We start from the raw sequence: 11,769 nt of genomic DNA, 5'->3' as shown, positions 1-11,769 counted from the left end.
AAAAGACAGTAGGAAACAACTTGCAAAACTGTAAATTCCTTCTTGTGCAATACATAGGAACTCCAGCCCTTTCATTTAACATGCTTTGGCATATTTGAGAAGGCATTTTCATGAATAGATTTGGCAGACTCCAGTTAGCCCCAAATAACTAGCTAAAAACTCTTGTTATGTGGTTTTTATGAGCAAGACACAATTGAAGAAACGAGAGGGTACAGTCTTGGTCTTAGTAATAAAGATACTGCTTATTTAAAGAAAAAAAAAAAAAGTCTAAAAATCTGTACCTCCTTCCGAGTCAGTGCTATGTAAGTTGCTACCAGAAGGATTCTGGAACATTGAACTAATGGTGAAGCTGGTTGGAATACACACTCTCCTCTAAAGAATCCAAAAGGACAGATTTTTGTTGTAAACGACTATTTCTTTGTGTCACATTTTCACCTGGGGATTTCCCCCCCCCAGAACCCAGCATAGAGACTGAGAAAATGTTAAAGAATAAAAGCCCTTTTATTCTTTTTCTTCTAAGGAAGAGAATCGTGCCGAGTACTTCTAAGAAGAGAGAAGTCTGCAAATAGCGTTCTCTGATATTACAAATGCTTTTGGTTAGAATTTCCTTTGACTGTCCAATAAGATAGCATCATACCAACTTTTATATTTTTCTTCACATAAAACTCTATGTTTTCTAAAAAAAGGAATCAAGCAATGGTAGCTGCTGCAGCATTAAGGTGCTCCGTGGTAACACTAACAACAGAAACACTAAGACAACAAGAAATCTTTTCCTTGGTTAAAAAAAAAGGTCTTTAAAATGGTATTTTGCTGAATTACACACATTCCATTAGAAAACAAAAAGATCTCAAAACATTCAGGGAGACCAGAAAAAGAAATCCACCAAATTTGTGTAGGTTTATTATTAATTAAACTTTGTCTCAACCCCAAGTGTAGAATAGGAGATAAATGTGAACAATACTTCATTGTGGGAGTCTGCTGTCACGAGTCGTGTCCCTGACTGCGTGTGACTCGTGTAGGTTGCTCCTGAGCACGGTTCAGCATTACTGCAGTGCGCCCGTCCCTCCTCAGAACAACATATCTCTGCTCTTGGGGTCCTACGTAACACTGAGTTCCTATTCTGTTGCTCCAACTGCAGGTCATTTAAAAGGCTCAGAAACCTAACATCACTGGGACATCTCCTTGCTGAAACCACTCTTCAAGGGTAACAAAACACAAGAAACCGTTCCTATGTATTTCGCCGGGCAAACAGTACCTCTTGTCTGTCGCAGGGGTTAGAACAAGCTGTTATACTGAAAAAGCCACAAGTCGCTGCAGGATTTGCATTCCTGCCTATTGGTTCTTAAAGCTGCTATGCAGACAACTGACTGCAGGCTTGATTTCGTCAGTTTCGAGAACCCCTCACCAGTCATTCAGAGAACTCACAGATCCACAACGGTAACTGAAAACAATTGTCCTCAGCATAGCTGAGCTGGAAATAATGTAAAAGCCTGCAACACCGAGATGACACCAAAAGGAGGAAGTACTGGCAAACACAAGCATTCGTGTTCTTCCAGCATAAGGCAGCAAACAGAGTTACAAAATGGCAGTTACCTAAGCACTGTTGTTTTACAACACACGAAACCAATGCTCCTTTGGCTCAAATGATCTGTGCTAACCCAAGTTTTCATCATCTTTAAAGTTCAGATTATGCAGCTATGACAATACACAAATATTTAACTCATCTATCACCATTCATTGATCATTATTTTTTAAATATTAAATAACAAAAATCCTCTTTAATACCATATTATGTAAAAAGCAGCAGACTACATTTCTACAGCAGCTACTAGCATAAACAAAATAGTTATTTTTAATAAAAAAGCACCACAAAGACAAATTCCTTAGCATGTTTAGGAGTTAAAAAGCATTTCAAATGACTAAACCACACAGACAATGGGGAAGTGTTCTAGCATTTAACCTGTGCACAATTTAAAGCCTCCGGCTTTCCAGAACGAAATTAAATAGCATTCAGAGCTCTCATTAACAGGACTAGTTTGAGGGCATGGACAAGAACAAGTTACTGCAAGGCAAGAAAGGGTGTGAACTCACCACAGACAGCTCACATGCTGTAATTTGCACCCCACAGAAAGCTCCTCTAGAGTAAAGGTAAGATTTATTTTTTTTAAGAGGGGGGTGGGTGGGGAAGTGAAGCTTCCACAGTTGCCAGCATGCTTTAAGGCCACACCTTAGTCAAGCATCAGAAAACGAGATGTTTGCATGTTCATGTATTTTGTTAAGAGACAGTTCTTATGCTTTGAATCTGCCATTGCAGAATAGCAACTTAAGACCAGATGAGCCGTATTATTCTCCTTTCCAAAATGCTACGTCCCTCTCTTTAGGAAATACCCTGTATTTGCCAAGTTCCCCCATTTGCTCCTATCTGCTTTGTTCCTGTTTCAGTGATAGAGCAATACCCGCTCACCAGCTCGGTCTGCTCTCAAACACGAGGACGCGGAGCTCCTGGCACCTCGGGAACACCGGCTCGGAGGCACAGCTGCGCCTGAGCGAGGTGCCTACAGCGCGCCCCGCAAGCGGAGAGCTCTGGCACTTACCGTGACAACGGGGACACCGCGCGGCAACAGGCTGCTGCCCAAGGCCAGCAGGACACCCACGCCGTACTCCACACACGGTGCAACGCAACGCCACCTGCCCCTGCCTTAACGCTTCCCAAGCTGGCTTTGCGCTCATTTCCCAGAAAGCAACGTCACGTGTGGAGCTTTCACACCTGCGGTATCACCCAGCTACGCTTATTTTCCACATCATCCCCACACCTGCAGAGAAGAAGGCCGAAACGCACCGCACGGCCCGAACCACCGACGGACCGCCCTCCCCTGGCTACAGCTGCACCGGGCACACACGGGCTCCACCTGCTCGGCCCCTCCGTCTGACGGAGGCCGCTCGTTCTCCCAGCCCCGGGGTGCCGTGCGGCTCCGTCGCCGCCAGACGCTGCCCGGCCGGCCCGGCACACGCAGCTCTGCGGCCGCTCCACCGCTGCCCTCTCACCGCTCCCGAGGCGCGGCCCGGCGCGGGCAGCTCTCCCTTCTCCCCTTCGCCCCCGCCCCGGGACCAGCTGCCCGCCGCGGCCTGCCCCACCTGCCGCCGCCGCCGCCACCTGCGCTGCCCCGGTCCGTCCCGCGGAGCGGCGATCCCGCCGGGCCGCTCCGACAGCCCCTCGCGCTCCCCCCACACGGCCAACGGCCGCGGCGCGCGCCAGCGCCCCTGCCCCGGCCGCGCGGCGGCGGCCCCCGCGGCTCCCACCTGCCAGCGGGGCAGGGGCACGCGATGGCGGGTTTAACAGCAGGTTTTTTACATTTTTTGAAGTCCCGTCGAATTTCTATCAAAAATCAGCACGAACGAGCGGTGGCGGAGGCCGCGGGGCCGTCCCTCGTCTCCCGGCGGGGCTGCCCGGGGGAGCACCCGCGGTGCTCAACACCCGGTTTTGCAGCAAACGAACTGGCGTAGAACCGTCCCTGTAGGAGTGAAATAGGCTCAGAACCAGAAGGCAAAGAAAAGCCTAATCAGCCTTTTATAAACATTCTTGATCTTTGAAGGGTTTGGAATTAGCAAAGCTTGAGCGGCAGCCCCTCTTCACCGAACTGAACCTCTTACAGTCGCTGGCTGACGGCTGCCTGCGGCACGACTCCAGTCGCTCAGCGATGTGGTGCAAGTCTGGAAGAGGAATCGACACACGCGTCCTTCGCCGGGTGATGTCGGCTGGTACCGACCGGGGAGGAGGAGGAGGACCCGGACCCCCTCCTCTGCAGGGGACCCCTCCTGTCGCTGTCTGCAGTGGGGCTCCTCAGCTGCGCTGACACGCTCAGGGAGCGTGCCCTGGCTGCCATCATCCCCGCTCAAAACAAGCCCCATCATCACAAGCCACCATTAGAATTATTTTAGGACTTTCACAGGAAATTCCAGAGTTTGAAGCATGCTGTAGGTCAGCAGTGTTCCGCTGCTGGAATTGGAGAGTCTATTTTTATTAAAATATAATTAAGAAAAAGTGGCCAAAACCCAACAGTTTCTGATAGATGCGTTAACCTATTCTCCTTTTAAAGCCTTCCACAGCAGTGCCTGGACTTCTCCAACTGTTAGTCCTTGTATGGACTCCCTGCCTGGATTTATGAAATTCAGGGAGCCACTCCCATAGAGCGTGACTTCTCACCATGAGAAAGAAGGGCCGTTGCTTGAAAATTCTGAAAATACAATCAGAGTAATACAGAATAACCATGACAGGGAGAATACATGAAGCGTGTGAAATCTATATGGTAATAGAGAAAAAATAAGTGATTCAATTAAGCACTTGGATCTAATGGGTGGCGAACCTCTGTAGGTGAAAAACCTTAACTGTTTTAAATACATTGGAGAGTCAAAAAATAAAAATAGCTCTGGAGAATCTGCAGACGAAAACAAGATGGTAAGTCTCCAGCGCTTGCAAAACACCCTTTAAGGGAGACCTCTTTTTTTTTTTAAATCATATTCTTAACACTAAGATAACATTTTCACATTACCATAACAAAGTAATTAATAGTAAATTAACCAAATTGTAGAAGAAGCTGCTACACCTATTGCTAATAAGACACCTGTGTAGGAGATGTAAATGAACACAGCTGTTTGCAGTCAGGCCAGCCATTCTGATGTAAGGCCAAGATTTTTATTGTTGTTATTACTTTCAAACCCTCTCACCTTTGATATTTTCTCATCATCTCATTAGCACAACTAAAGCCAAGTTGGAAATGTTCTAGGCTTACAAACTTTACTCATGTTCTGCCAAGCTCCTACCTACAGTTTTCTCCAACAGGCAATATATTAAGACTATTAAATTGATTGAATGATGGGTCTATTCTGTCTAGGGTCCATTGCCACATGACTGAGTCAACTATGTCAGAGCATTTATCACAGCAGTATTTGTTGGCCCTTGGGCAGCAAATGAGGGGCAGAAGCTTTTGCACTGGCAGAGACCTGGTCAGGTTTGTACATTAACTGAGGACCCTTCAAGCCCATGTATGATTGTGTGTGTTCCTGAGATGACTGGTATTGAGCCATCTATTTAAATATGGGAAATGTGTGATTGGCATGATAACAAATGGGTATATCATCAGAGACACGTTTCCAGGAAATAAAGCAATACTCATTGCCGAAGATTTTTCATAAATAACTGCAGAGTCCAAAGAATTCTTGCCAGACTCAGACATAGGACTCATTAATTCATTTCACAGAGGACTACCCTTATTTCAAACCTTTGGAAAAATATATTTTATGACTAATAAACTGTTCAGTTAAAATAAATATACTGCACTAAAAGATAATTACAAATAAATATAATTACAAATATACTGTGCTCTGATTGCTAATGGATATAATCCCTCAAAGAGATTTTTTTTCATGTTTCTATTCAACTACTTAAACTTGTTTTAGAAAAAAATGATATGAAAATATCAGTATTAAGAAAAAAAATACAGAAGACTGCCCTCACCAGCAGTCAGACTCTTAAAAGGTACAAAACTTGAAGGTAAGTGGCCCCCATCTTGTTCTCAATGCTGCCCAATGTAGTGAAGATGTACAAGGGCATGGAAGCTCAGTGGGCTGACAGACATTGCTAACCAAGGGCATCTGGTTTCATGGGTACACCATGCACACATACCAGAAAAAGAATGCACACTGACAAGCTTTTGAAGGTGGTACTACGTATTTCCAGAATTATTTTTTTTTCTTCTCCATTTACACATTTTTGTAACTCCATAAAGAAGGTAGAATATAAATTGGATACCTAGGCATGTATTCCCTCTCTGTACTGAAGCTGTGAAACAGTGCTTCAAAAGAGGGAAAACGCAAGCACTGTACTCTGCTCAGCACTCCACAGGGCACATTAGTGTTCCAGTGAACAGCAGTGGCTGCTCCTGTGTGCAGAAACTGGAAGAGCTATTATAGATTCTTCACTTGACATGATTTTCACTGTGCTATGTATGTTTGTTGCTAAGAGGAGCCTGGTAAGCAGGAAAATATAGAATACATCTTTTGCAATCCAGAACGAGTTAAGGAGCCTTGTGCCTGAGCTGCCTGCAGACAAGAACAACATGAAACCTCTGACAAGCCAGGCAGGCGGCTGGCTCAGTAGATAGCAGGAACATGAACTCAAGGGGCAAAGACATCTCATGATTCCAACAGCCATTCATGTCCTAGGGAGATTTCAGAGAACTCTCTTGTCATATTTTAAGTCATGGCTGTGTTTCTGTTTGTCAGAGTGCATTTGCTAGTCGCACTGCTGAGTTTTTATATGCAAGTCAGCCTACAGCAGTTTCCAGTAATGGTATCTTATGCAATTTTTGACCTACTTTAACGCATTGGGGCATTTGGAAACACGACATCCACTGCAGCAGCTTTCTGCTTGACTGTGTTACATTGCAGCAGGAAGCAAGTCTTTAGACAAATACATTGGTCTACAAAAATGTAGGTGACAAAAAAACCCCAACTTTAATTTTCAAGGTATTTGCCAAACCATTAGGAGCATCCAGATCAATCATCATACCTATTATTTTCAGCTAGAGACTGTACACACTATTTCAAAAAGTTAGTAAGCTGTTACGTAACACTGACCTGTGCGCTCTTTCTCAAGCTGTCTAGGCTGCAGTTTCCTGAAGTCCACCGCTTAACACCTCAGATTAAGGCTTTTGTGTGTTATGATAAAACACTACAGGGTTAGCGATACATAGATCTTTTCTTTTGCCCCACCAGACAGCCATATTGGAGAAGAAAGCTGTCGTCTTCTACACATGCTCCTGAACTCTAGCAATAAACCAAAGGTCTTTGAGGAACTCTAAAGGTCTTATCAAGGAGGATCTTTGATACTCTTCTGTTATTCCACTTGCAAATATGAACAGCTGGGGAGCTAAACACCACTACTAAAGGAAAGATAGCAAATAGAAATATTCCCACTATTAATCAGAACTAATATTTGAACAGGGGGGAAGTAGCAAGAAAAAAATTGGGATGACTATCCATCTTCCTTCACCCATATGAGAAACAAGACTCCGATATAGTGATTTTAAAAGTTAGAAGTCACATTCCACAGTGTAAACATCTAAAATTTGTGATCCAGTTAAGGTGTCTGACCACAGTTATTTGAGTGGGCCTGCAGACACTTGTCACTTCAAAATATGTTAAAGTTCAAGATCTAGAGAGTGCTTTTTTTTCAGAACAATCCTGGAACGTTGTGTTGGGGTTTTTTTTTTGTCCTCCCCCAGTTCTGTTATTAAGACATCAGGAAAAGTTTTAAACGTGGCTGAAGCAAACACAATAGACACCATCGTCTGACTTGTTTACTTACATACGTGTGTTCTGTGTCAGTGGTCAGAACATCTCCCTATTCTGACCTAGTGGTTTTATCACCTCCTGTATCTTCTTTGGTCATTCTATATCCCGCATTAATGGAATAATGCTCTCTCACCTTAAGAGATTTAGATATGATTTTGACATTAAAATCTCATGTACTTGATACCATACAGTCTTGATAGCTGATTACTAATTTAACCCTATAGCACTTTTCCCATGCAGCCAAAATAATTAAGTCCAAATGACATCCACTATTATTCACCGACAGCTATTTTGCCTTGTTTCTTAAATAGTTATCACTTCTGCCCTGACATTCCAGTATAATTTGTACCTTACTACTACAGTGCCCCCAATGATCTTTCTTTTCTGTTTTTCTGAAATGCCTTGCCTTACTATACAATCCACAGAAACATTACAAACCTTCCCTGTCCCATGCCTCACACTCCCCAGTTCCCAACCAGTCCACACTACATTCTCCTTTTCTTAAAAGCTATTGTTACCTTTGGCAAAAAAGAGTTTCCTCAATCCATAAGCATATAGAGCTGTAAACCTAGACTGAGGGAACTACCTATAGGAACATTTCCCCTCTTTCAAAGCTTACATCCTCAACACAACTTCCTTTCTCTTCCATACCACAAGGGTTATAAGCCTGAAGATGAGACTGCACTATAACAAACCTGCAAGTCTGGTCAATGTGACGGCAAACTCATCCAATTCAAACTGTATGGCTGGCCTCAGGAGATGGTACTTGTTCTCGCCATGCGACGTATACATCCATGCACCATCCTCTGAAAGGACATACATGTAAAACAGCAAGTGAAGTAAGAAAGATACTTCTGACCACCTGGAAAAATTGATCTGAATTCAGCTTTAATTTTTGAGAGGTGGATTTATTTTCTATTGTTTTCTTACGAAGTCAAAAATCCCATTTCACTTTTTTTTAGCAGCTAATCTTCTCTGTACTTTATTGGCTCACCATGCTGGGCTTTAGTCAGTTGAAATGCAGAGGGTGAGGCAACAGGGGAAAAGTCTCTGGAAGCTCCTAACTTTACACTTGTGGCTATAGATGGCCTTAAGTGAATAGCTCAATGAATTATTGAGCAGTTTGTGCAGGAATTTAGTAGGACAAAATAATGAGCTGCCACTATACCTGCCAGATCAACAGAAGGCAGAGCCACTTGTGCAACTTTTCTTAAGAATAGATTAAGATTTGTAATCAGTTATACCTTATCTGCGGATTTGTTTTAAACTAAAATTTAAACCAATTGGACTGAAATTTACTACCACTTGTAAGTAGTGTCTAAGTTTCTAAACCCAAACAAATTTAGAGAAAAATTTTCAGAATTACAGATACTGTGCTAATTCCATGCTAACCTCTCCCTAAACTTTTAATAGCCAAAAGGAGCAAAAAGTCAGGAGTTAACCAAATACCGTTCCTTACACTAAAACTCCCTCAAGCTCTGATGCATTATGCTTTATTTCATTCACAAGAACACTTCAAGTGTTTAGACAACTTGGTACTAAGTAATAGCCATTAAAATATTTAAAAGGTTAAGTAAGTGCATCTGTCTCCTTTGTAATGAATAGCAAAGTGGCAGTTTCTGAAGTTAGAATCTACAGCCACAGCGGGTTTAACAGAGACCTTGTTAGGGACAATAAACCCTGGAGGAGTTATCACTGTAGGGGCTCTCTTGTGTCAGAAAAACAGAAATAGCGTTAACATGCTCACAAGTCACAGAATATTTGGGTACTAGAAGGGCACATTTTTATTCCATACAACTGTAAAGCAAATGCAAAAGATTATAATCCTCTCTAACACATAATATACATAGCAAAGTATACTTACTAAAATAAAATATTGGACTGCATTTTTTGTTTCAAATATATTGAAACCTATCAGCCTTTTTAAGGAATTGTTGTCAAATCCAGATTAAACTCTTAGCAATTCCCTTCAGTTAATGCAAAATCAAAATGAGGCACTGCTTCCACAGCTACATGCAATACTCACTGTTCAAAGTTGCATCACATAAAAAGACTTAAATACATGCTAGTGAACATAACTTTGAAATTTCCTTTATTGGCTTCTTTAGGTGCTTGCCTGAGATTTAAAGAGACAAAAAAAGTCTTACTTTTAGTCATGAATTATTAGAGCTATTTGATTCAAACAAACTACACAGTGACATGCAAGCTTCTGATAACCCTCATGTTGCACTGATTTTACGTTAAGAATCACAGTCGCCAGAATAACAGACTTCAAAATGCAATAACCTGAATTTTCAGCTTAGCTTTTCTCTGATTTTCTTCCCTCCCATTTAGACAGGAAGAAAAACTACGGAAAGTATTCTATAAGGGAACTCACTCTGATCTTTTGTATAAAATGCATCTTCTAACAAGACAATGACAGTGACTCTATGTATTTTAACGGAAAGGCAACTAAGACTACTGTAAAATCTAGCCTCTATGATGGAATCTTTGTCTACAGCAACACTGACTTCACAGTCAGGTAACTCTCGAAGGTAAAAGAGGAGTCATGTTTTTGATGCAGCCCAACACCTGTAACCAAACAAGTATCAGGACAAAACTTCGTGATGTGAAACAGCTGAGGTTAAAAGTTAGTTCAACTATTCTTCCCCCCAGCATAGCTAACACCAGTGAAGCTCCCAATACAGAAGGGATATTCTTCAAAAGTGAACTGGAAGGAAAACCCATGTTATTCTTACCTAGAAGAAAAAAATAAACACTAAACCAGAAAAACAACTCAGTATTGATGTAGAGGGTGGGCTGAATATTATATTCCCCCAGCGTACAGCATGGGTAGAAAGCACCATCACCTCAGACCATTTCCCAGTTTGCAACAGCTTGTAGCAAAGGGAGACCAGAGTCTTGCCTGTTGTAGGTGAAGTTTCTTCTGCTCTCAACAGGTACAGAGCTAGATCTGACCTACGGGCAAAATCAAACAGTTGTTTCTGAACAAATTTATGTCTTGAATATGCTATTAATACAATGCCAAAAAAAAAATCTAAATTAAAGATTTTTCATGTAGATGGTATTAACAGAATGATTTCTTCTATAAGAGAAAAAGCACTAGTTTTCAGGTATATTGACTACAAACATTAACATAAATTCATTACAAGGGTTCAGTAATTTGACAGATTTAGCATGAATGCATTTTTCACTAACAGGGAAGACAAAGCTCTGAATAATTGCAAAAAGATAAACTTAAGAATGAAGCTTCAAGCATTCTGAGGTTTAGAAATCCACATACTCTTAGGATCTAAATCTAATTTTTCAGTTCAGCCTTAAATTATACAATTAAGATATTTTTCGCCATCACAGGAGACCCATCTTATTTTGCAAGAAGACAAAAGTGTACTCTCTGAATGTTTAAATACACAAAAATTCATGTTCCGTTTCAAGCTCTATTTGCCTCATATAATCCAAAAGTTATGATGAATAAGCTTCACAGAGAGGAAGAAAAAATCCTGAAATGGGAAAAATCGAGGTTCAGTGCCAGGTTTCCGAGAACATGGCATTTAAAACATTGTAGGAAATCAGTCAGGAGGGCTTGGTGAAGAGAAATGTATTTTTCCTTTCCAAATCTCCTATTGAGAGAGAGGCAGGGTGCAGGAGATTAAAAAAAACACCACCACCACCCTCCCCCTCATCTCTTGTCTTTGTCTCTATATAGATTCACAACTCCTTTACTCTACAACTCTTCCTTCTACTCTACATTTGCATCCATATTTTTAATTTTTCTCTCTGCTGCTTGGGAACTACTGGAGAGGACATTTCAGTACTAAAGGAAAGGGTGTCTTTGTTTTCATTACTAGTGTCCTAAAAGCAGCATCATCTCCAGCAGGAAGTAATTGCTGCTCAGTGCTAAACATCATTTGTCCTCAAGGAATCATCTTATCTACTGCATGATCACTGTAAATAAAACCTTCAGCTAATTTTGCCTCTTAACAGTCTTCTCTTCAGCTTCCCCTTTAACGCTGCAGTATGTGCTCGTGGGGGGAGTGGGAATGGGGCACAGCAAAGCGAAGAAGGTACCTCAAGTGAATTGGATATAAGTAGGTTTTCACGGTGGTTTGGAACAGCACCTGCAACAACTGGTAATTTCACAGTGTTTAAAAGTCCTTGTTCCAGACTGAAAGGCACTAAAAGTTACCCAATAAGACAAGTAAGTATTTGCGAGTATAAAAGTTAAACATTACAGGTTTCAGGTAACAAGTTAGTAAATTTAAATCTTTAATCATAATTTAAAATTAAGTCCAAGGAACATTTACTGCAAATTTCACATGAAGAAAATAAGAAATTTTATCATGTCCTAATAGTTAATACATCCGTTTATAAATAACTGCTATATCATTCACTTACTCAAATTCTTAAGACATAGAA

Source organism: Tauraco erythrolophus, chromosome 11, assembly GCF_009769465.1.
Source record: "Tauraco erythrolophus isolate bTauEry1 chromosome 11, bTauEry1.pri, whole genome shotgun sequence".
NCBI lineage: Eukaryota > Metazoa > Chordata > Aves > Musophagiformes > Musophagidae > Tauraco > Tauraco erythrolophus.
Note: the sequence above shows the minus strand (reverse complement) of the source record.